General features: G+C 42.2%; 1 long non-coding RNA gene across 1 annotated transcript in view; it reads left to right on the top strand.

The window, feature by feature from the left end:
* The window catches only part of LOC147655803 (uncharacterized), a 34,956-nt gene extending 11,467 nt beyond the window's left edge, over positions 1–23,489 (top strand). Inside the window, exons 2-3 of the long non-coding RNA XR_015275347.1 lie at positions 21,095–21,169; positions 21,559–23,489. This is a non-coding gene — a long non-coding RNA (uncharacterized LOC147655803). The remainder of the gene's footprint in view (positions 1–21,094; positions 21,170–21,558) is intronic.
* Positions 23,490–25,874: the final 2,385 nt, after the last annotated feature.

Here is a 25,874-nt window from a genome sequence, read left to right on the forward strand (position 1 = left end):
TTTTACATGGCAGAGTTGTAGCAGGGGTCCCTTGCTATGTATGGCACGTGTGTGAAGATGCTGATTTCAACAGGATTCACAGTAAAATGTCAAGAGTTTGTGAGGCTCATGTGATAGACAACAGAAAGAAGTGTGTCAAAACTCCTCTACATTCAAGGCACATACAAAACTCTCTGGAATGTGCAAAGGGTAATTTTAGTGTAGTAAAGAGTCAGAGTTTGATCTGACTGATGGACCACATCAATCCTTGCTGCTTTGCGGCCTGCCTGTGCTGGGACCCGTGACTTGGTGAGATGTGCAAGAATAGTGTTTTCCCAATCCCTCCTCCTTGTCCCAAACAATTTGTTCCCCAGCACTTAGGTAAGCATAATCTTGGTCTCTGTTGTCTGAAGCAAAATTATTCCTTTGTGAGTTCTTGGCTCTTGAAAGCAGCTGGTGTCCTCCAGCAATGTCTCACTGGATTTGTAAACACTGTGAAATTAGTGCTCTGAGCACAGAATAATGGACTTTTCCTGGCACAGAGAATGAGATAATTCAATTAACAGGAGGGAAACATAGAGTCTGCATAGAGCAGGTCCTGGGACAGGATGAAGGTTGAGTCTATGGATGTTTACTGTGGTGATGTGAATGCTGTGACTGATGACAGAGGTGCAAGGATAGACAACTGAGATCAATGACAGGCCAAGGATGAAACTCTGTTGTGTGCTGCTCTGTCATAGGGTTCTTTTAAATTGCCTATCTCTGTCAAACAAAAGATGAAATTAGTATGTAGAGTTTGCTCTGGAAAGACTTCCTCTGTGTTTTCAGTACTTACTCATCATATTTTTATTGCTATGAAAAAATGCTTTCCAGCTAGTCAGCTAAAAGATCCTTATTTTTTTATTCCATTTAGCTGAACCATGTAAGTCTAGGGGAAAAGTTCAATGCTATGTTTGGGGAAAAGTGTGTATGGTCCTTGATTCTGCTAACAGGAGACTGATCTCCTGAGACAGTACTTGATCTATCTGTCCTGCCACTGGTGTCAAAAATAAGATTTAAATTTACCCCAAAATGTATAATGAACTGGCCTACTAAAAAAAAAATAAATCATAACTTCCTAAGAATTAGAATAATATGTGGCTGATAGCTTCATTTTAGCCCTCACACACTGTGCCAGTTTGACATTGGCTGAATTCCTCCTGTCCCAACATATCACTAACAGCCATCACCCAATCTTCTGCTGAAAAGAAAGTTACTATCTCCTTGTTAGCACCAGTGGGATACAAAGCCTGACAGAAAATTCCCCTGAGAGGTGGTAGCTGTGCTGCAGGTGTAGCCCTGTGGAACAAATTCCTGTTGCTGTTGAAGCACAAGGGGAGAAATACAGAGATGCCTTTTGAGTCCTTTCATATGTCCATGAGGACTGAACCAGCAATGCAGCCTGTGTCTCCCAAAGAAGAAAAGTTGTTCTCCTGGATAAGCAGCTTTGAGATCCTATATTCCATTACTGTAGGAAGTTAGGAGTCCTTGGGTATCGATTCTGTGTGGGGTGAAGCAGAGACATCCCATAGCAGCCCTTGCTTTCTGCGGCCCTGAATCAGTAGGATATGAACAACTCTCTGCTCGGTCTCGAAACTTCTCTGAGATGTGAGGAAACCAGGGGCCTCCATCCTTTGGGCTAGACTATTGGCTATATCAAAACTCCTATGGACCCTCTAGATTGGAAAAACTGCTCTCCAAGACTTCTGTTCCCACTAGGGGATGGGGTGGCATGCTTGTGGGGTGCCTACTCTAGGGCAGCAACTGCTATGAATCCCCTCTGGCTTTGAGGGGTTGCATGTGAGTAGCTGAGAATTTCCTGAGGTGTTTGGGAATTCCAGGAGTTATGGTAGATACTGCATTATGGGGAAATAAAATGAAAATGTTTCTCACATGAAAAACAAGCAGTCTCTTCCTTTGGCATAGTATATCAAAGTCAATAGTTTTCACCCCAGAGGAAGAAAACACTCTCAAAATGTTTGCAAGGAACAGAAATGTTGAGTGATCTGTGGCAGCTCTTTTTTTAGGGCAATGGTGCCACAAAGGCATCAGCCAACTATGTGCTTGCACTTTCTTTTGGAAACAATATTGCTTTCTGAAACTTTCTCAGACTAAAGCTTTCAAGGCTTTCTCAGGGACTGCAGACCTCCCTGTAGTTGGGCTCTTACCAAAGAGGTTCCTTGAGGCTGTAGGATACAAAGAGGGCCATCATATTTCTTGGTCATCTTGTAAAGGATTTGCAACCTCATCAACAATCCCAACTGAAAAAGTTTGGAATAGTGATGACCAATGTTGTGAAATATGCCTGTGGTGGCTTCCAGCTGTTGTTAGCACCTGCAAGGTTCATGGATAGGCAATGCTAGGGGAAGGGTTTGAAGAATTTGAGGCATGAAGAAAAGATAGCCTAAGAGCAGATAAAACTGAGGGGCTCAACTTCAGAGACCCACATGTTTTCATATATACTTTTCTGGTGTACCTGTAAAAAATATGTAAAAATGTCTTTGTAAAGATTGCATTGATTAAACAATGCTCAAGGCAAGAAGGAAACAGGCTTGGCACATGAACTAGAGCAATGTAAAGGAAACTTCTTTTATGTCCATTATTTATGATATATAGCCACAGCATCATGAATTGAATATAATGGATATCTTATGAACAGTGCTCATCTGGTACCTGTGATGCTGCTTCTGGCTTGAGTGTAACCCACTGGGTGCATTTATTTACCACTTACAGCTCTTTAAGTGAGGGTCAAGGGTCAGAGGATACAAAAAACAAATATTCTTCCCACTCTTTAATTATGTGTTACCTGGTGTTCAATGTGTGTTCAATGGTGTTCAACCCCAAAGTGGATGTCACTTCTAGCGCTGATGGTGGGTGGCAGAGTTCTCACAAATCTGAACACAATAGTGGAAACTGGAGCAGCCTCTGCTATACAAAGAAGCATTTTTTGGTCACAAAAATCATCGCTGACTCAGAGTGAACTAGAAAAGCTGTCCTCTGGACTGTGATGTGTTAAACACTTGCAGTCTAAGGCTTTCTGGTAGTCTCTAGCTGCTGTTACCCACAAAGGCCCTATTGAGCTCTAGTGGAGCAGGACAGCACCCAAGAGACAAATGGATCATGAGGGGTCTTTCCTGTGCAAAGTTTTGGATGTCAATGCCTTGCAGATGCTATATAAGAACACAGCATGGGGCTGTAAATAGAAAAGCAAGAAGATAATGATATAAATATTGTTGGAATGGAAAGCCTTATCTACAAGGAAATAAAAAAATGTGTAGTCAGCTTTGCACTAGACAGTTCTTGCAGCACAGGAGAGCTGTGAAATGAACACCTGGCTGGAAGAAAACTGCTTGGATATGATGGCCATTGGCCAAGCTCCAGGGTTGGAATGAAGACTGTAAATCAGAAAACTTTCTCACTGGTATTGGTGGCTGTGCAGAGTCTCAGAAGCTGCATCACCCTGTTTGTGCAGGCATTGCTGATTACAGTGTAGGTGGTCTGAGGCTCTCAGTGTTCCCCTAATTTCAGTTGTTTTCCTCCTGACAAGCAAGTTAGGGATTTATGATGGAGGAACAGTCCAAGAAATGCTGCTAAAGCAGCATGGGAAGCTTTCCTCAAGGCATAATCTTCAGAGCAGCACGACAGAGACTGGATGGTGAGAAGACCTGGCTGCAGCTTGGGAAGCAGCTATCCCTTTTTCTTAGCTCATACCCACCACATGTTGGGTCCCTGCTCATCCTGTCTCATCTCTGAGGCAATGTGTGGCAGCCCTGATCCCCTATGGAATAGCATTTAAAAAGAAGCATTTTTACTTATGCTGATTGCAGAATAGGTTTATACAAGGTTGACCATGCCTTTATTTTAGACAATCAGTATGCGTTTTTTCCTTATGAAATAAATAATTGCCAACTCAGATACAGCAGCAGTGTTTTGTGCTTCAGAGATGGCACCTAAAATAAAGGAGAAACAAAGTGCAAACCATCAGCTCTAATCCACTGATCAAAGATGATCAAATTTATAGAGGGGAACAGCTAAGATAATTCTTCCATTCATCCTGAATCTTATGGAAATTTTACTGGACTGAATAAGACCAGGTCTAAATTGTTTTTGTGCAACAATAACATTTTCTACCTGTAGCATATAACTTAAACTTTGCCTAAAATATCATTGTACCACTTTCACTTCTTGTTTTCAAAGGAATATTTTGAAATATATACATAGCTTTTCTATGACTTACTGTCTGTCTATAAGATATGTTGTGCAATTTACAATTTTAGTTTTCATTGTCACCTTGACTACTAACGTAGTTAAAATGGTGCCATTGACATACTAAGTTTTCTAGTATGCCAAAGGCCAGGTGAGGATTTGTCCTTCTTTGTGTCAAAAGTTGAATATATAGGTTATATAGGTAACTTCAGTTCCGGGAAAACTATTGGTATCATTTTCTTTTCCAGCACAGTTCCCAAACATTTTATAGGGAAATAAAAAAAAAAAAAAGTAAGCTTGGTAATTCACAAACAGGATAAGAGCAATCTGCATTGCTTCCATGCATTAGTCAGCTAAAATACTCCTGGCAAATCCTATTCCTTTATCACTCTAATCCTCCAAGTCTGGAAAGAAAATGCAAAAGCATGTTTCAAATGGGAAAGCACCCTCAGCCCCTCTCCCTGTTAATAACTTACTTTTTAACCTCGCTCCATCTTGGAGAATTATTTGACTTAACACTGAGCTTCCATTAGTTTATGCAGAATAGAAAATTCAGTTTACCGTCTCTAGGGTCTCTGCTGACAACTATTCCCCTGACACAAAACAAATAGTTTGGCTTTGTGTGTGTAAGATGCTTCCCACCACTGCACTTTCTCTAAGAGAATTGCTCTGTTGATCTTTGTTTTGGAAATACTGACTTTTGAATCTGGGAAATCAAGCTACCAAGGCAACACATTGTCTCAGAGAAGTCACGGGCTGCACATCTGAAACACACTGCTCTTCTTCTAGAGATGTTAGCAGTGCATTATTGATTGCTTTATTGTGTGTAGTCACTGTTCTTGTTAAAAAAACCCCACAAAATTCAAAATCATGGATATCTTTTGCCAACAAAAAATATTTTGATGGTTTTACCTTAGGATGCAAAACGCTTCCATGTCTTCACCTGGCAAAATCCAGCACTGCAACCCAGTGCTTTGTGCATCATTGTTGCACAGGAGAGGGGAAGTAGCTGAGAGGAGCAAGTGCCAGGGTAGAGGCTCCTTCAAGCAAAACTTCAGCCTGGGATCCCTGAGGAGCATAACCAAAGAGAAGCAAGACCTGGTGCCCTGGAGGGGGGCTTGCAGAGAGTTATCAGTCAGCAGCAGTAAGCCCAGACTCCTTGCAGCTGATAACAGATCTGCTCATTCAGCCTGGTCTCTCGTGCATGGAAAATCAAAGAAGACTGAAATCTGTTCAGGGCAGGGGGAGGGGAATTACCCAGCCTTCAGTAAATGCCAGACTACCACAAAACTGTTGTCAAGACATCACGTGTAGCAGGGGAAGGTTCACTTAGCACTACTGCTTTTAAAGATGCTTCTGCTGGTTATTGATCTATGACATGGACAGGCTACTTGCCTCCTGTAGCATGAATTTAGGAATATCTGTATTTGGGGTTTGTGGTTTCAATTCTTGGTCAGTAGCACTTCATAGAAATATTGATGTTTCTCAAACTACAGTTATTTACAAGCCCATGTTGCCTTCAAGAAAACTAGGGATGGATGAAATTCTAACCTACTTTTAACTGGCTAACAACACGTCCATTTTCTTACTCTATCAGACACTAAAGAGCTCCCTTGTCTATCAGCAATACAACTGAGCATACAATAGTGCTTATAGTGTTTTTAGAACCCCAGATTTCTGCATTCATGTCTAAATTGTTATAAAACATATGCTTCTCTCTTGCAGCCTTTAGACTTCTAGATGCTTCCATGCTTGGAGGTACATGGTGGCTGGAACCACTTGTGTTGCACAAGGATTCCCTCTCCTCCCTGTTTTTTTAATGGTAAGGAAACCTAGGCCCATCCCAGAAGACAGAGCTGCTGCATCCTCTGAAAATTCTTGCTCTGGATGATGGCAGGGACCAGGAGCCTGAAGAAACAGTGGCATATCCCAGTGAGAGTGCAGCCCTTGAGCCTATGATTACCCTGGAACAGGAGCACAGTGGAGAGATCTCTGTGGCACCTCCCATGAATGTGTAGTTGGGAAGAATGTGCAAAAACAAACTTCTGAGTGAAAAAAATACCTCTCTGTCCAGGATGGGGCAGTGTCAGAGGCAGTAACAAAACTGTGCATCCGGGACAATGACTAGAACCTCGAAAACGGGCCTGTTTATGATGAGGGTGTTTCACAGGAGTCCAAAAGGAATAGGGCTTTTGGGAGGAAGATTGAAAGTCAAATCTTACAGAACCTACCCAATTAACTCAGTAGTCTCAAAAGCTGCTGCTGCTCATCATCCTTCTGCAACAGCTTGGCACCTCTGGGCCTTGCAGTTTATAAAGTCCAGAGAGCACTGTCTGGCTGAAAAGCACTAACTATGCAAATGCAATGTGAGTTATTACCATTATGGTCCTTTCATGTTCTTACTCAAATCACTGATGCACCTTCTGTGTCCAGCTGACCAAGCAGTATTTCTTGCATTATAGGATTCTGATTCCACTTCCATTGTTAATGTTCATTACTTTCTTAGAGAGCTACAATTTCATTATTAATACATCAGTGTAACAGAGCACAGATTACATAAATGCATTTCTGAGCATTAGCTAAATATTAGTTTTAAGAACAAAATATGCTTCTTATGCCAAGAATATGTTCCTTCTTATACAAATACTTTATGGCTACACTTGCAAAAGTACTTGGAAAAAGCTTTTATTATATTAAAAGAATATAGCAAAATAAACATTTGCTTATCCTGTCATTCTTCTAAGGCAAATCAGGATTTTGAGTTTGAAAGGCGGTTACTGTGAATGTTTGAATCTGTTCAATGATAGTATCAGTGAATTTTAAACCTCTTATGTCTATGAGAATCAGAGGGTGAGTTGCTCATGTGTGATCTGTTTCAGTGGTACAACTGTCAGCTGTGGTGTGGTTGTCTCTAACTTTGGTGGTCTCCCTAGCCCTGGCTAGAGAGCTGATGTTGTTTGAGCTGAGGAGAGTCCCACAGCTGAGCAATGGGATGAGAGCAGGGTGATGACCATACTCTAGTGTCACCAGTTTTGGAGCTGAAGCTGGTGCAAAAGCTGATTTAGCTGCAAACAGGTATTTGGATCTTGGATGTGATCCACTTGTATCCAAAGTGTTTCTTTGCTGTGGTTCAGGTTTGACCCAGGAGGTCAAACCTGGGCTGCAGCTGTCTGTGGGACAAGGAAGACTCCGAGCTGGGTTTGGTTGATCCTATTTGGTTGATACTATTACTATCAATTAGTAGCAATTGAGTGCTTGAGGTATTTCTGTGTATTGACTCTCTCTGGAGAACAGGGGCTAAAATGTAACACCTACATCTGGCTCCTGGGCAGAAGCAGATGTCTCATCATATATCTGGGAGATCGTCTCCCTCCCGCTAGCCTCACGCAGGCATTGTGGCCACAGCTGGTTGCACCAAGAATCTTCTATCCTGCATGGATTGCTGGTATTGTTTTGGTCCATTACTATGAGACAATCTCCACTTCAGGTCTCAATGCTTGAAATGTAGCAAAAGGACTGGGCTGGTTTATAAGAAAGGTCCTGTTGCTTTAATGTTCCCCTCTCACCCCATGTTTTCATGTTTTAGCCTTAACACTTGGGAATTATTTGGAGATCCTCTGAGTAGGACTCTTCTCATTCTGTTCAGGGAAGCCTCAATGCTTACACTGCTGAACTCATCAGTTTTAGCACATTATTTTGGGACCTCTTTAAAATGCTAGCTAGTTGTGTTATCTCCTCCAGAGATATTCACGGGACTGATGCTCTGGTGGATTAAGTTATGCATTGTAAACAATAGGCTGATGGAGCTGAAGTGCTGAGGTTCTTTTTTAATCAGTGGCACCAGATTAACTTGCTTTTAGTCTTTCAGAAACTCACTTACTCTTAATGAGTTTACCATGATATAGGTCCACAAATTTCCTGTCTGGCTTCTTTTGGCACTCTTAGATAAAAATGCCATCTGGAAAGGAGATTTATTGGTTTTGAGATGATGTCCCTTCCTTATCACCTTGTTTTGCTGGCCCTGAGCTCATCCAAGATAGCAGTACTTACCTAGACAGCATCAGTTTGTCAGACACAAATTGTGGAAAAATTAATTTAAAATACTTTGACCTTTCTACCCCACTAAGATAGGCTTTATTTTTTTCAATAGTAAAACCTCTCACTGATGTAAACTGCTTACACACACACATATATATATATATATATATATATATATATATATGAATATGTGTATACATACAAATAAATAAAAACTGAAGTATTTTTCTAGTATTCTGCTCTGCTTCTACTGTAAACTCTGCCTCAGTTTTCATGTCGTGGAAGGATTTCTCTTTTTTGCATTTGTATTTGTTTTGCAGAAGTGATTTTGGAGCTTCAAATAGCAGCCATTGTTGTGTGCTAAGATGCCAATGCCAGCCAGGGGGTGTTCTGTGGCACTGTTTTATTTAGAGACTCTTCAGCTCAACACAGTTTTCACTGTTTAACTCCATGTGTATGGCTGCCCTAGATAAAGGGATGAGTGCAGCCACTGGGTGAAGTTTGGCTGAAGCACCACAGATACTTTCCATGACATCCAGGTGATAAGGACTTCCCCTCTCTCCACCTCTGGGGCCTCATAAAACTATAAAACATCATTTAATCAAGATGGCACCAGAAAAAATGAGAACAAATACTCACTGCTGCAAGTGTCCAGGGCTCTTCCTTGTGGCCAAAAACCAAGCAAAGAGAAAAATTTGGAAAAATTGTTACTAACTATAGAAGTTGCCAGGGCAAGTGACGTGTGCATGCTCACATGTTATGGTAAGGTAATGTGGAGGACAAAGCTCCTGTCAACTCTTTGCACTTGAGCTCTAGCAATAGCACTTAAAATTTGTTCAAGACATTTAAAACAAAACAATCCTGTGCTTTTTTTTTTGTAAACTATAACTCTTTCTATAGAAAAATACCTGACCCAGAAGTCACGTAGGGAAGAAAAGTGTTTCTAGTTCTGTGTGAACTGTAGGAAGGTAATTCCTTTATACTCAACCCTCAGTGCTGAGGGATGAGTGTATCCTTTTTTTTGTTTGCCTGAATTGCATTCCTGCACAGATTCCTGGCTGTCACTACCGAGGTGCTGTTTCTTCAGTGATTAAAGAAGCACTGTAGAAAAATGACTTTGTGTTTTTAGAAATATGTGGAGAAAGGCTTATACATGAATTGGAGGAGGGCATAAAAATTGGCAGTGATGTTCATAGCCTCATTTATTAATTACAGTAATAACAAATTATGGTAAGTTTTCTACAGTTTAGATAAATTTTCTCCACTGCTTATGAATGACTAAACTTGAAGAGACTCCTGGGCATAAAAAACAAGCTCTGTTGGAATTATTTCAATTGCCCTAAGTATTTAAAAGGCTTTTAACTGGTGAAATTTATCTTGTGGCAATCCAGCTGTGTGTTACACAGGAGTACAGGGCTGCCTCAAGAAATGTATTCATTGTGCAAGGAGGGGATCTTTCAAATGTGTTTTAAAAGTGTTCCTTTCCTTTCCTTGCACTTGTGCTTTATTCCCATATATTGGTTTTGCTGCAAGTTCTTTACAGCAAAATGTTTCTCTGATGTAGGAGACTGGCAGTTAATTGGTTTCAAGGGATAATTTTACAATGAATTTTCTTTACTCTGAATCTTTATAGCTAGAGAGAAGGAAGCTGACACATAAGCAAAATTAAAATTTGTGCTTAATGATCTTGCCTCTTCCTCAGCGCTGTTTTTTACTGTGGTGTCCTAATCCAAGCTCTGATCTCACTTTCACTTAGTGTCTGAGCTCTGATGAGCTGTCAGCACTTGATGCTGTCCCTTTCACTCCTTAGTCTCTCATTTAAGAGTGGAGTATTTGACTTTCTTGGTAGCTCTAGACATGAGCTACATTTTTAAAGGTCTCTCTTAAAGGAATATTTTGTGTTTGTTGCCCTGCTAATGGAAGATGTGAGAGCTGCATTTGTCCTATCCCAGCATGCACAAGGGAAATTATCATCATGTCAAATTACAGCTGCTGACTCCTGCCAGACAATCCCCTGCCTTATCTTATCTATCTACATTTTTTAATGCCATAATCATCATCATGGCATCTAAGTGCCTTAAAAGTTTTCCATTGCTTCAGAGGAAAGATGCATTTATGGGTGTGTTAGTGGAAAACTTTCCCTGGTTCTGGCTGTTTGGTCAATCTGTGTGTGAACAAGGGTGATAAAGGTTAAAGTGAAATAACACTAAAAAAGTGACCTTCCAGTGCAACAACTGGAAACAAACCTCATCCTTGTTGACGTTTTGTCCAAAATACATCGTATGGCTTTTACTTCTGGTTATGTTTGGGGATTAGATGGATTCTGCAATGCCTCTGGCACTGGTAGTGGAGTGAGGGATCAAGCCTTGACACAAGCTCTTGCTCTGTTCCTGTTCATGCTCTCACAGTGATCTTGGGTCTGGTTTGAAGTATTTGAGCCTTTTTGGCTGCCAAGTAGGTGGCACATTCATTGGAAATAAACCAGGTTGGCTTCTGCATTTGACTGTTATTTTGTACTTTATATTTTAAGGAAACCTGGTTCAAAGGCTGTTAGATGTTAAATAAAACAATTTAAACTAGGAATTGCTGAGATGTCAAGAAGCCCACAAGGTATTTCTTCCTCATTAATCACATTTCTGAGCAAAACCATCATTTATATCTCATAAATGTTCTGGGGTGTCAGTTGTATACAGCTGCTGTTTATTTTTCAACCTGTACCAAAGAGCATAAGAATTTAATATAAGGGTTGAAACCTAAGTGTGTATATAGGCATGTGCTTCTGCATGTGTGAGTGCTGCTGGCACCCTTTGCAGTGCGGATCTGTGTCTCAAGCTCTTTTACTGTCATCCACTGACTCCAGTTCCGCAGTCTCTGGAGGTCTCATCTGAAGACAGCCACCTGACTGATGCTAAAGACCAAAGTGTCACTTGCAATCACTGCCTTTGTCCCTGAGAGATGCCACAGCCTTCAGGATCATTGGATGGCTCCTGGGATGTCAGATTTTGCCTGTGCACTAGCTGTGGTTGCTACTCTGCCTTTCCTAGAGGTTTGTGCTGTTGCAATGTGCTGAGCACTACTGTTGCCCAGCTCAGAGATAGGCAGCAGGCTGTGAGCTCTTTGATCCTCTCCTCAAATGACAGCTGGCTCATGGAGATCCCTGTCTGATCTGACAGCTCTCTGTATTTTCATCCCTTGACCTAGAGCAGTGTTGGAAAACTTAGCAGGCCAAAAGCAAGCTCAAATTATTTTATTATTTGCAGCCATCTACAGTAAAGTGTGACTGTGATGTTATTTCCAGAGTTTATCAGCTGTGGGGGTGATGCTTGTACTCTTCGATAATTTGGATTGGGGGAGCAGGCCAAGGGTTGATATATTTCAAAAAGATTTTACCATTCTTTCCTACTGATGTTTGGATTTCAAGGCAAACAATAGTAGCAAATGCAGATTCTCAAGTCAAAAGGAGTAGCTGTCTGGCAGTTCCTCCATCTTGCTAAACCGTGGGGAAGGGGAACACAGAGGTGTGTCTTGGTGCCAATGAAAACATTTTAACTAGCTTGACATCTTACCTAGCTGTACTGCATGTTGTTTTCTTTTTTTCTGTATTTTAGCATAACAGCAGTTTGCAAACAATGCCAGAGTTTCATCTGTATGTCTCTGCACTGTCAGAGTTCAACTTGTTCTGTTGACATGCTGAAAAAGAAAAAAAATCACAAAGAAACACAAGAAGTGGAGAACTTAATTTGGCCTGCAGACTGTACTTCATCCCACTCAAACCGGGTCAGTGTAAAGCAAATAAACTGCAGCCATGTAGACTAAGCAGGGTTCTACTGTGGGAGCTGTTGTGCTGCCTTTGATCTTGGAGAAAGTATGAAACTCCTGGATTTGACTCATCAAAGTTCTCCTTCATTCATCTAATAAAACACATACAAGCTTTCCTGTTGAAGTCAGTAGGTTGACCCACCCACATGCCTAAATTTAAGCACACGCCCTAATGTAGGGAGATATCCACCTCTCTTGGACAATGTTGCTTGGATTTCCCCTGAGCTGTTCTACAAGAAGAGCAGAAGTTGAGACAACGTAGAGTGGAAGAGACATAGATTCAGGTCCTCCTTCAGCAGACTTCTTTTTCTACTTAAGGTACAGTTGCTAAAGTCTGTGTGATTGGCTTTGCTGCGTGCTGAAAGATTGCTTCCTTCAAGCTTGTGCTCTAGTTTCCTGCCTTGTAATTAGCCCTTCCACATGGTTACCCCAATGTGCACGGCATGCAGTCATATGATGAGCTTATGGCACTGGACATCCTCAGCTGCTGAATCACAAGGCAGAGCATTAAATCCTGCCTGCCAGATCTGCCGGATGGTAACACAGGCTGACGGGCAGAGGGGCTGGCTGTGGAGAAGTGATCCCTCAGGGAAGGGACTTGGCTGCATTTGGGCAGCAATCCAAGGGATTGCTCCGATGTTTTGAGAAGCACACTGCCTCGTCTGTGCCAGAAGGGTCACAGTAGATGCACCAGCCTGTTGTGCAGGTCCCACTTGGAGATGCCTTCTGTCCTGGCACCTGAAGTGTGTGAGCTTCTGTAGCAGGCTGGGCTGAGATGTCTTTTCCCTCTAATCTCAAGGCAGGAAGAAAAGAAAAAGAGAGGGATACAGTGCTCAGGAACAATGTCTGAGTGTCTTGCTCTGGAAAATCACATTTTAGCCATGATGGTTTGTTCTCTGAAGAAGTGTAGCAATGATGCTCCATCTTTACAGGCAGCTCCAGCCTTGGGAGCCACCACCACCATCACCAGGCATCTCCCTGGCTTCTCACTGCTCATTCTCTCTGATGGTGTGGCTGACCCTGGGGTTTGGGGGCAGCTGCAATTCCAGCCCCACTCATGAAATCCATGAAAAGCACTGACCTTTGTTTTTCACTCCATCATGCCTCAAAGGCCAGGCTTTCATATGGAGCAAATTTGCACCTCTCTGCTGACTGCAGTGAAAGGCTCTTGAGAAGCCTAGGAAAAAAATTGGGAAGGGATATGCTGTGATTTTGTCAAATCTGGTTTGGGCTGAGTTACGCCGCTCTCTTTACACAGAGAGACACCAGACTGAAACAGACGGAGTTTGACTCCAGGTTTCACAATGAAGATTTACCCTTTCTTTGAGTATCTGCAGTTCCCAATTAAAATTTTAACCTGAAGAAACAGATGTAATTTCAGTGGATTTGACTCTTCAAATCCTTTTGTGCAATTTTCTGATTTATAAGGTTTTATTTTAAAGCCTCTGTTTTCTAAATTGGTGTTTGGTGTCTTGTTGCTTTCATGTCAAAACAACTAGGAGCTAGGTGACCTGAACGCCTTCTTAGAGCCATGGCAACAGAGGAGCTCATAAACACAAATGAGGTCAATCCCAAACTTTTGAATTATGTCAGATAAGCCTCCTGATGAGTAAAATGAAGAGAGAAGAATCTACTTGAAAACACCAAATTAGATATAGCAACCACCTCACAGTATTAGTTCAATGTATTTTAAATGTTTCTGATATGTTTTACTGCTTGAAGGCTAGGTACTTGTGCAAGGATGAGTGTTATCTATAAGGGGTTTTCAGTGGCAGGAGATTTGCACCACAACAGGCAGCTGTCCTGGCCATTCAAATAAACCCATGGTCTGTCCAAGTCATAATAAATCAAGAGGCATCCATGAACAAATCTGATACATCCTATCAGTACCTTATTTTAGCCCTGTTGATTGTTGAGGGACTGAGCTATGAGTTGTGTCCATCTGCCTCATGCAGTGTGTTGTGGTGCCACCAGGAGCTGCTCAAGGCGTCTGCTGTCCTGAGGACCAGCTGTGAACTACCAGCTCCTGAAAACACCACTGCAAACTCTGGTGGAGTGAGGATGTCTGCCAGGGCTGGGGCTTGCAGCTCCCCTGGCTGGGAATGGTTTTATGAGCCTCATGGCTGCTGAGACCAGGGGCTTGAATGGGCATCCCCTAGGGTGTTGGTGAGTGACTCAGTGTAGCTCAGGCCCACTAATTTCTTTGTCCTGAGAATATGGTGATCCTTATCCTTTCCTGAATGTGCCATGTGTCCTTGGGTATCTAATGGGTCATTTTAAGTCCCAGGTAATGTGTTTTAGAGCCACACCATGTTACAGAATAAGTGTGTCTCCTTGCCAGTAAACAGCAACAGTCTTCCTCTTGCCTTGCTCCAGTCACAGGAGATACAACCAGAGTGTGAGGACAACTGCTTCCAGCCCTGGTTACCTTGTTCTGTGCATATCTCACACAATCAAGTATGACACTTCTCTGACAACAACCTCCACAGAGGAAACAGCCCCCCCACCCTTTGCTGCCCTTTTTGTGTTGCTTGTGCTGGGTATTTGTTTGCAGAGAGCTTGCATCAACACTCCTTACTGCCTTAGACTAAGCAGACTAATAGACTCTTTCAACACCTCTGTAGCACTGCCCGCTGTCGTAATCATTCAGCGGTCATGGCTCTCTGCAAACAGCAGCACTGAACTCGCCGTTCAATTACCAGTTTATTATTCTAAGATGTCTGGGGAGAGGAGTGGTGATAGCCATATGCCAATACGGCTGTGGGCTGCTTGCGAAGTTCCTTGTGGGATGTGGAGAGCCAAGCCAGGGGTCTGAGCAGTTCTCTTAGGCTGGTGACTGACAGCATCTGACATAGACTTAAAATAACCCACCCCAGAAAAGAAAACATGTCCGTCTCCAAATGAATTTCTAGTATGTGAAAACAGCTCAGATGTGGATGCTCGTGTTTGGGAGCCAAGGCTGTGTTGACCTGCCTTGTTGACCTGCTTTGTCAAGGTGTGCTGGCCTGCCAAGACTCCCTGTCTTTAGCAGTGCTAGTTCAGCAAGCTTGCAGGCAAATCCTTCCAGTACTGAAGAACTTGGTTGCTTTGGGGTTTGGTGAAGCCGCCATGGAATAACCCATTTTTTGTTGAAATTCACAAATGAAGCCAGAACCGATCCTCACTTCAGGCTGATGAAAACCAAGTCTTTCCTGGTGCTGACACAATGGCCTCTGGCTAGAGAGGATCTCACGATCTAACACTTGTTCTGGGCTGGTTCCCGCAGTGATCCTTGGAGGAAAGTTGGGGCACAATGACTGAAATAACAAGAACTAATCATCATGAAAACACATCTGCTGGGTTCAGAGTGTGTATCCATTGTGAAGTGTGGCTGCTATTAGAAAGCTCAAACTCTTCTATGGCGCTAGAAAACTGAGCTTTCTTGAAATATTCAGTTATGCCAAAAAAAAATAAAAACATAGTGTATTTCTCTGTGGCTCCAGAAATCTGAGGAAGCCTCCCAATATCTAATATCCACTCCTGAAGCATCCATATAAAACAATTTATCTTCTTTCTGGCTTGTCAAACAAGAATCACTTCTAAAATTCTTCCATTCGCTAACTCAGTTCTGTTTTAATTTTTTTCCCTTTTGCCTCCACTCCCTGATCTCTCTCTGAAATTCAGTATATTCTAAATGCATGCTGAGGGTGTCCATGCCCACCTAGCAAGAGGAAGGATTTTCTGGCAGTTGTCTTCTGAGCTGGTAGAATCAAAACCAAAACATTGCTGTTTCTATTTGCCAAGATGCAGACTCATCCCACCTCTTAGCAGGAAGGCATCCAAGAGATAAGGAAGTTAAATCAGATGAGCATGTATATTTTAACATGTCTGAAATCCTGCTTACGCTATTATACCTCACTCCTTGTTATTGCCGACTTGTGAAAAAGATACATCTACCAACAGTAAAATCCTTCTGGTAGCTTGCTTATTCCAAATTTCTCTCTTGTGCTGCAGCTTAAGCATTAGAAATAATTTTCTGTGTGAGACAGCTTATTTTGTGTGATGGGGGTTGGTGCCAGTCCCTGTGGGCAACAAGCTGGTTGGTAAAATGTCTTTTATCTTTCAACAACCAGAGTGCAAGTGGTAAACAAAGACAAGTAGGTATTGCAGAATCTGATTAGGGAAATGCCACTTCATCCCTTCATATTCCAAAAGCATCTAATGCCAAGATTTTGGTTTGGTAGCAGGGTAGACTCTGCAGCAGCACAGAACTACAGAGCCACCTGACGGGGTGGAGGTAAAAGAGTGAGTATTGGCAGGAGAAGAGAACTGTTGAGGAATGACTGCTCTGATGGGAGATTAAGGATAATACAGGTTCTGTTGACTGCAGAAGTCCAGTGATTTGGAGACTTCATTAAAGAAGATGAAGGAAAGAAGGTAAAAGAAAAGCCAATGGAGAGATTTAGTTAATGTTGCCCAAAAAAAAGAAAAAAAACAAACCCACAAAAACACAGAGAGAGAGCCAAAATAGGTAAAGATGCAGATGAGTAAGAAAAATACCTATATACATACCTATATACTTTCACGGTATACTGAGTCCGAGTTTCTTTAGTGCTTTCTGACTCCAGTTCTTTCCCAGGCATCTTGGAAGATACTGAGGATTCAGCTGAAGTTGTCACAGCCCTGTTGCCCACTGGTGAATAGGGTAAGATCCCATCTCCCAGGGAGTGGAGGCCAGTAGGTTTACCTGACATGATTTTTGGTCATGAGTGTCTAGGTATAAACCAAACAACATGATAACAATTTACTGATTTCCTACCTAAACTAAAGCATTGCTGCATTTGGACTTTTAGTAGCAAGGCTCTGTAAGAATACAGATCTGTACCTCAGATGTTCCTGCACACACATTTTAGAAGTTTCTGAGAGGAAAAAAGCCTAAGGATACTTAGGAAATCTAAAGCCCCCAAGCTTTGATTCATACCTATGTAAAAAAGAGCTACTGAAACATATGATGGTGTTGACCAATCCTGGTCTTGTTAACCTTTAGTGGAATCTTGCTTTCTGAGTAGGTTTGGAGATGTCAGGTAGATGAAGTTAACAAGTAGCATTTTCTACCTCAAAAAATGGAATAAATGTTAATAGAATGAATGTTTCATTTGGCAAACATTAAAAAGCCTTCCTTGCTCTGCAATGAAGCTGAATTAATGGGTGTGAAAACATTAATATTTTCATTGAATGTATGATTATGCACCAGTATCTATTTATGTGCCTTAATGTAAACAAGAGGACACACAGAAACATAAGCACAGTGTGATGTTAATGTGCAAACACTTCTAGAGACCTCAGCAAGAGGAACTGCAGCGCTAATCCTATTTTTTACTCCCTGAACAGAGATGTTAACTGGAAAGAGTTTGCCTGGTGTGGCTTGCTTTGCAGAGCCTGGATGCAACTCCCTCTTCTGAACTGTGAATGTCACCAAAGTGTAGGGGCTGCATTTATTCAGCAGTACCATCTAATTTCACAGTGTGCTCTAAGGAATATGTCTTCCCTTCAGGGCTCTGGCAGGGAACCGGTACTTTGTGCACTGCACATCTGACTCCTGATGTTATTATTTTACATGAAAACAGGGCTGGAGTCCCAGGCTACTCATGGCATGGCAATGAAACCAAGCACTTGCACAAAGGCAGGGGTTTGAGCTGTATTCAGAAAGTGCAGGATGCAACACATGACATTATCCCCTTTGTATTTCACTGTGGTGTGGATTGTTGGAAGCAACAAATTTCCTACATGTATTACAGAGGTACCTCTGGCTTGGTTGCAGAATATTTTAATTGCTTTTCTACCTTGCATCATTTGAGGAAGCTGCAGATTGCATCCCTGAAACCAGATGTGAGCATCCAACCTCCACCCTGTTTATCCGTTCCTGTTTTACAAGGAGGTAGCCAGCAAAGCTCATCTGTGCATGCAAATCCCTCCTCTTTGGTGGAATTACATTGGGGATGAATTTGGCTCATTGCGCTTGCTTGCAAGGACCCAAAGGGTGGCTCCTATCACATCTCGTGGCTACCACCTTCTTGCCAATTTTAATCATGATTCCTGCACAGTCAGCAAATTCTTCAGGAGGAAAGAATCTGCCCTTAGTCCCCATGCGTATTACAAAGGGTGTTTTCGGCAGCGTGCAACTGTAATCAGTGGAGCTCAGCTTGGCAATTTTAATCCCCTGCTGTCTAGTTTGGGGCTGCTTGTTATGCAGCCAGCATTCACTCAACATAATGGTTGCTACCTGCCAATGTGCTTTGAGGGATATTGTTAGCATTAAATTTGCCATTTACATTTTCATGTTTGACATAATTGAGGAATGAATGCTCTTATGAAAATTAAACTTGTGGTCCTCCTGGACTACTGTAACCCTGTTAAAATGTAATGCGATTCTTGATGCTTCTTCTTTAGGTTTTTATTAAATAGAATATCCGTATGACTAATTCCCCTGGCCTAAATGTAGGCTGGGAAGGAACATTATTGATAGGGCTGAGCACAAATGGCCCTCTATACTCAGCCTCTAATGGCCTAATAATGCATTATACTTGAATCAGAAATACTTTGAGTTGTAGTGCTTATTGCCATTATTGAAAACACCTGGATGCTCCATTCATCAAGGTTACATCAAAATGGGCCCATTTGTTTATTAGTCTGTCAGTAAACATCTTTATTTAGTTTCATGTTCCTCTCCTCTCAGTAACATCAGAGAGGACAAGACCATGTAGTGTATCTTTCTGTGGTTTGCCATTATTAGTTTTCTCTGAAAAAGAAAGATAATTAAAAGTTTGGATGACTTCATGAAATAAACATTTTTCTTGGGGATTGTTCTTTTTTTTTCCTTTCTCTTTTAGAAAAGGAGGTTAAAGAAAAGCCATCGAGGATGTAGTCAGGATGACCAAATTGCAAAACAAGCAGATTTGCCAGACTAAGATTTTAATTCATGTCTTGCGGCAGGCAGCCTCTGGAATATTTTTGTCCCACTGCTACAGCTCTGCTCTGCCTGAAGGAGTTTGCTGGGCTGGGAGGATGCTAAGGGACAGATGGGTACAGCTGCTGGGCATCACTGGTGTTCACATCCAGGCATCTTGTACAATGGAACCTGTGCCCAGGCAGGCATTTTAGGTTTGGAGCCACGAGGTATCTCTGTAGTACTATTAACACACATCCTAGTTCATTTTAAGCATGTCCCTTTAGAGCTTTTGTCTCTGTTCTTTCCCCCACTAGCAAGAGGATGAATTAATTTAGGTTTGCCAAGTGTTTTTAGGCTGGCTAGGGCTGAGGAAGGAGGCCCCATTTTCCATCCATAGAGGAAAGGGTGTTGAAATATTTTGGCCCTGTAAAACCCCATCTCTCTCAGGCTAGCTGAAATATTTTTTCTTTGTCAGAAAATGTTAGCTTTGACTATTTATACAGGTTTTCTTCTGAAAGTAGAGACTTTAAATATGACATTTTTGACTTCCATTTCAAAACAGAGAAAAGATCAACACTTGAAAGTCAAAAGTTTCTTTCTTTTTTTTTTTTTTAAACAATGTTTTGTTTTGACAGTTCCCAATCAAAATTCTCCAGATTCTGCAATTCTGAGGAGATTGTAGCTGGAAATCTGATGCAGAGCAGACAGCTCCAGCACCACTTTGGATGTGAACAGAACTCCAGCTGAACCAGAGCTTTCCTTAGTTCAAGCTGGAGAAAAGATATTATTCTTGGGAGTACTGCATGATCCAGTGTTTGATGCCGTCTATAAAACATTTGTACCTGTAAAGACAGGCACTCTCATGAGTGCGTTTGGTGTTTATGAATTTAATTATGCCTCCTCAGCTCTGCTCCTTGTTGCTTAAGTAATGTGTCCCTTATGCTCTATCCCACGAAACCTAGTCTTTTCCCAGATCTGTGGTCGTGCTGTGGCTCCTGCTACCCTGTTGCAGTGCTGGTGATCAGACCCACAAGGCAGTCACTGTCAGTCAGTGGATTATATGAAACATTAGAAGACAGAGCTCCTGACAGCTTATCTGGTCCATTTTCCAAGCAACCTGAAGAATCTGACTGACCTAAATAGGGTCACACTATGGACTGGTCAGAAAACAACTGAATTTTAACTTCTGAATTTGTTGTCCTTGCCATCCTAGACAGGCAGCAAGGAAAAGAGTTAATATTTCTGTGGTCTGCTTGCAGAGGTTTTGTTGCTATTATAGCTCAGTGTGTGATTGCACTGATTTCAGATCATGTTCCTGCTGTTGGTAGTAATGAATTGCTCTAGTTGGTGTTTGAGGTATTCTGAAATACCAGGGCAGGTCAATGGCTGCTTTTGATGTTTAAAAACCATCAGTTTTGTGCTATCAAAGACAACTTTCCTGTTCTTTTCACCTGTGGACTCTTCAGACGCACACAAGCAGCACTAAACCTGAATCTCAGCTTCAGATGGTTGCTTGTGGTGCGTTCCTCAGTGCACCACTCTCCAGTGAGAGAAAAGGAATCAGAATTGGAGGGGCACAAAGCTGCAGTTTAAAGGGATTGGCACTGAAATGTGCAGCGTTATGGTCCGCTGATGGCTTGGGTTATGGCTGGAATAAGATACTGTCAGCTAGCAAAACTATTTTGGCAATTTTGACAGTAGTTCCTTGAATTTATCCTCTTCCTGGATTCAAAAGAAAACAAAAAAAGTAGTAATAAGTATTTTCTTCCCTCATCAGGGAAATACCAATGTGCTCATGACAGCAAATAAAGGGAATGCTGAGCAGGGAAAGGCCAGTGCTGAGTTCAGTATGGGTTTGGATTGTGAGCTAAGGCCCTGGTCCACTTCAGGTCAAGAAAGAAACGTGGTTGGTATATGAGCTGAAGCTGAGGTCTGGGGCCATGGAACCCAGATTATGTCATACATGGATACAGGGTGATTTCAGTCTGAGAGAAGAGGGAAATACTTGCAACCTGGATGGTGTTAGCTGATGCTGCCAAAATTAATAGTTACACCCTCTTGCACCTTCTTGATCTTGCTACACAGAGTTTCTGGAGGATAGCTGCAGACCTAATTCCTCTCTTCAGACTCATGCTTCATGTCCATTCAGCTTGACTCCTGGTAAGATACGTTTCCTGGATTATCTTATTCTTTTGTTGCTGTATGTTTTATTTGCCCTAATTATAGGAAAATACAGCACAGGGCAGCCAGACAGCTTATGCGGTATGGAATAAGTCTGACAATCTACAACAGATCTGAGTATATTTGGACTATTATTTTACTTTTGCAACATGTGTAATTTTGTTCAGAGCATGGGAAGAGAATTAGAAATTCAAACACTAATATCCATAAAATTTATTGAAAGAAAAACCTTGCTCTGAACCCTAGTAAAAAAAATTATATTTGTATTGGCTTCCTCAATGCTCACATCTATTGAGTTTCTTCGATTATTAAGAGAAGTGGTAAATAGTTGGAAACGAATCCATCTCTAAATCAATCTTCTTGTACAGATATTCAGGATCAGTGATCATAAATTCTTGATGTTGGAAGAGAGAATGATATGGCAAGATATGAAGCAACTGGTGCCACAGAGCAGTAAACACATCTGAAACACCTGCTATCAATTACTGCTATTTTTGCAGTGATCAGTTTCACAGGAAGGACTTGGAGGAGGAGCAAGGGAGATTAGAGGTCTTCAGCCACAAGAGGGAGAACAGAGAGTAAATTAGCATTTGTATTTAAAGAGAGACAGGCTGGATCTGAATACTAAAGTGGCACACAGATCTTAGATTTAGAGCCAGCCTTGCAAAAATTGTATGAGCACATGAGCCAGAATTCTCAAGTCCTATGGTAGGTTTGATTTTTACAGCAAGGCTCTGCTTCATTACTGAGACAAGAAAAAGCAGCTGAATCTCTCTGGATGCAGAAACCCATCACCTTCTCCTCTAATTTGAAGGTATTTGAAGTCTGAAAGAGCCTCAGGTATTAATCCAGAAATTCACAGACACATAGAAATTGTTTCTGGATACATGGAAATACCTACCAGTCTGAGAAGCAGCAACAACTTAAACCTGAATAGATCATGTAAATTATTTTGCCCTTATATGCACGCATAAGCTAGACAGGCTGCTGATGGCTGTTCTTTCAAGATGTAAACACCAGAGAATCTGGTCTCCTCTTTGTTTGTATTCAAGCTGCTAGTAAAAGTATTCACCCAGAAAATAGGAGGTCAGAGCTTCCTGGCCTAGGGCTGCAGGGAGGTCTGCTTTCCAGCTGGATTCTCAGCCTGGTGCTGCCTCCTGTGAGTCAGTACCCGTGAGCAGGGTATGGTGCTTTCTTCCAGCCTTGATGGATGGTTTGGCTAGCAATGAAGCCCCAGCCTACTGGAGTGCCTCCCAGACAGCCCTGAGCCTCACTCACCTTCCCTGCCCAATTCACATCCATGTGTCAGGAGAGAATCAGAATATGCAATGTTTCTAGGGGCAGTCATCCTCTGCTTTTGGTTTGTGGAGGAGCACAGTGCACCCACTAATCTGGAGGGAAAGCAGGACCATGGCCTGGTGCTCAGAGACTTAATCCTGGCCTGAGCTAACTACGAAGGCCTCCTTAGGTTAAACAAACCCTGGATGAAAACCAGACACTTTGCTACCACCTCCCCACTGGTTACATCCTTCAAGAAAGCAGAGAACTGCGCTGTTTCTGCCCAAAGCCTCATCTGGGAGAACTGGGCTAGGGAAAAACTTGCAAGGCATCTTTGTGTTTTGCTGTGGCTGAGGATGGGGGCCCAAATCCCCTTTCCCCAGCAGTTTTTGGGCAGGAGAGAGTTATGGTATGTCCTGATGCTCTGAATCCCAGAGGAACGTGAGGCAAGCATGCTGACTTCAGTCCTGGCCCTGGAGATGAAAGCCGATGGGTGTTTTATCTGTCAGTTGTGACGGGCGCCACCTTTGATCGATGAGCTCGGCACAAGCAGTGTGAGGCGGTGACGGAGAGACTCTCGGGGGAGCGCAGGTGCGGCTCGGATGTGCCGGTGTTGGCGGTGGCCAGGCTCTGCAGAGCTCTGGGAGTTCGACAGCTGATGCCGGGAGACTCCCGAGGGATGGGGCCGGCCGTTCCCGCCGTCAGCGCTAGGTGGCGGTACCCCCCCGGCCGAGGCCGCTCCCCGAGCGCCGAAGCCAGCGGGGATTCGGGATGCAGGATGCTCCCTCTGCCAGGCCGGGGGGATGCGGCGGCCGGGGCAGCCCGCATCTCCCGGGAGGAAAAAATAACAAAAAACAAAACCAAACAACCCAACCGACTGCGTCACTAATACTCGATCAGATCAAACTTCAGTAAGTGTGGGGTTTAAAAATTGCTTTTCCTCCACTTACCTCGGGCTAGAAGGCATCTGGTTTGGCACAGGCGACTGTAGTGAATACAATTAAAATTGATTGAGTGCAAATGTTTTAATTGTATGATGTTTTGTCATAGATAATCTCAATAAGCTAATTTAATTGAAGATAATGGGAACATGTTTGGGGACATTTAGGACCCATTCAGACATAATGGGTTCAAAATGTCTCAGCAGAACCAAATCACAGGGGTTCACTGGCAATGCTTTCCCTGTGTCTGGGGTGACCATAAGCCACACTGTGCTTTCTGCTGGGTTCATGCTACAGGAAAAATATAGGAAAATGTTGCTCCCCAATTTGTGTGGCAATAACTGTGTGTGGGGATACCACGTTCCAGGGCAGCAGCATCTCTTCCAGTTCCTTCAAAACTTCATTGAAGTTCAGCTGTGTTCCTCCCCTTACCATTTAATTTATAGCCCCCGCCCCATCACTGTTTGCCTCACCAAATCCTGATATTTTCTGTCCACACTTCTCCTGCTCTGGCTGTCCATAGCACAAGGGGGAGATCAGGTGGGGGCTGTTCTGGGAACAATGGGACCCATTTCTATTGCCTTATCTGAATATGATCTTACTGTGAAAAAATGGACACTTTCTTCACATGTTCTCTCAGCTTTTATTTTCAGCTGACATTTTTCAGGGAAGTTTTTTGTTTTGCTTTGATTTTGGTTTGCTTTATTTTTAAATTGGTTGATGTATCTATGTATATAATCATCTTCAGTGGACCTTTTTTGCCCCAGTACACACAAGGATTAAATCATTATATTTCAATAATTTTCAGGACAAGTATTTCCATAGTTGAATATGAGAAATCTATGTTGGGTTCAAACCTCTTCAAGATCGACTGAAGATGGGCAAAAAAAAGGAAGGCATTACCATACTGAGTCCCCTCTCTAGGGATTTTCTGTGATCTTACTGGAAATATTATTCTGGATCCCATTAGCAAAATTTTGCATAACATTTTTCTCATTCAGAAGTTCCTTTTGCAGCCCTCAGTTTCTTTTAAAAGACTCTTTCTGGTCCCACACTGGTTGTAGTCCTAAACTTTCTGTTAGCCCAAACCCAAATCCTAAGCTAATTCACAAGCCAGGAAGCTAATCCACTGAGACAAATGAGACTGCTGGTATGAGCTTATAATTATTTTTTGAGATACTTTTGCAGGCACTTCAGCACTGCTGCTGATAGTTTTTTTTCAGTAGGAACCCTAATCCTTAACTTCAGTTACCTGTAGGCCAGTTTGCCCCACTTCATCTCCTTCATCCCAAGCCCTCCCTATGTCTCAGATGAAGATCTTAACCTCAGCCCTTCCTTTCTTTTGTGTGTCTCTACATTCCATCCCTTCCCAGGCTGCAGCTGCAGGTTTTACCATTCTAACATTAACCAATTCTTATGTCAGACTATTTTTAAATATTCAATCAAAATATCTTCAAACACACTGGGACCTTTTTATCCTAGGAAAGAGTAATGAATGTTCAATGATTATCCAGTTTGGAGACATCTTGCTAAGCAGTGTCTTGCTAAGTTATGTTTCAGTGGAGGCCCTGCCTTTTCTCCAAGCAGATAATTCATTCAGATGCACTGCATTTTATGTAATAGTTAAAATTTCATTAGAGTGGGGAGGAAGTGAATTATCTAGATTGTAAATATGGGAAGAATAATCCAAGCTTTCCCACACAAGGATCAAAATATCCAGTGGAGCTTTTGGTGTGGCCTGAAGTGTTCAGGGAGATGTGTGTGACCCAGTGCTGGTCAGCAGCAGGTGGCCTCTAGCAGCGGCGATTCAGCAGTCTGGTTTCATCTCCTTCGGGTCAGCCATAAATCTCTGTGACCTGTGAAGAGAAAAATAGATAGAAGTGCACCACATTAGCAGCTGAGGACAGAAAATCAATATAAAGTCCTAGTATACTGGCAAACGAGTAACTGTCTAAAATACAGGATTTTTTCCTTGGTGCTCTGTGGAAATGTTGATGTTTCAATAAACTCTGTAAACAAACTATGAAAAAAACGGGGGAGAGAAGCTCTGGCCTGAAATCTCAGCAGACGAAAGTGGTGCTGTGATTTGAATGTATCAACTGTGATTTGAATTCCTCTCATTATGTAGTCTGATCTAAATATAATTTACATGTATGATCAACATATAACATGACTGTCTGTATAAATTAAGACTGTACTCACTGGAGGTGAACACATAAAGCCTGAGTTGCCTTCAGAGAACCCCTCAAACTTTTATGTTTTCCTTAGAGAACAATGTGACTAATTGAATGAGATCTAGTGTTTAAGAATCACAGGTGTCCATATACCATCAAAGTCCATGATCTGCACTGGAATTTCTTTTCTTTTTTTCTTGTACCCTGAGAAGAAACCTCTAAGTATTGGAACAAAAACTGTGACTTGATATGTCTATACCAAAGTGTATGAAGACACTGAGTTGATCTCTA

Source organism: Cyanistes caeruleus, chromosome 1 (assembly GCF_971803275.1).
Source record: "Cyanistes caeruleus chromosome 1, bCyaCae1.hap1.1, whole genome shotgun sequence".
In the NCBI taxonomy this organism is placed as follows: Eukaryota; Metazoa; Chordata; class Aves; order Passeriformes; family Paridae; genus Cyanistes; species Cyanistes caeruleus.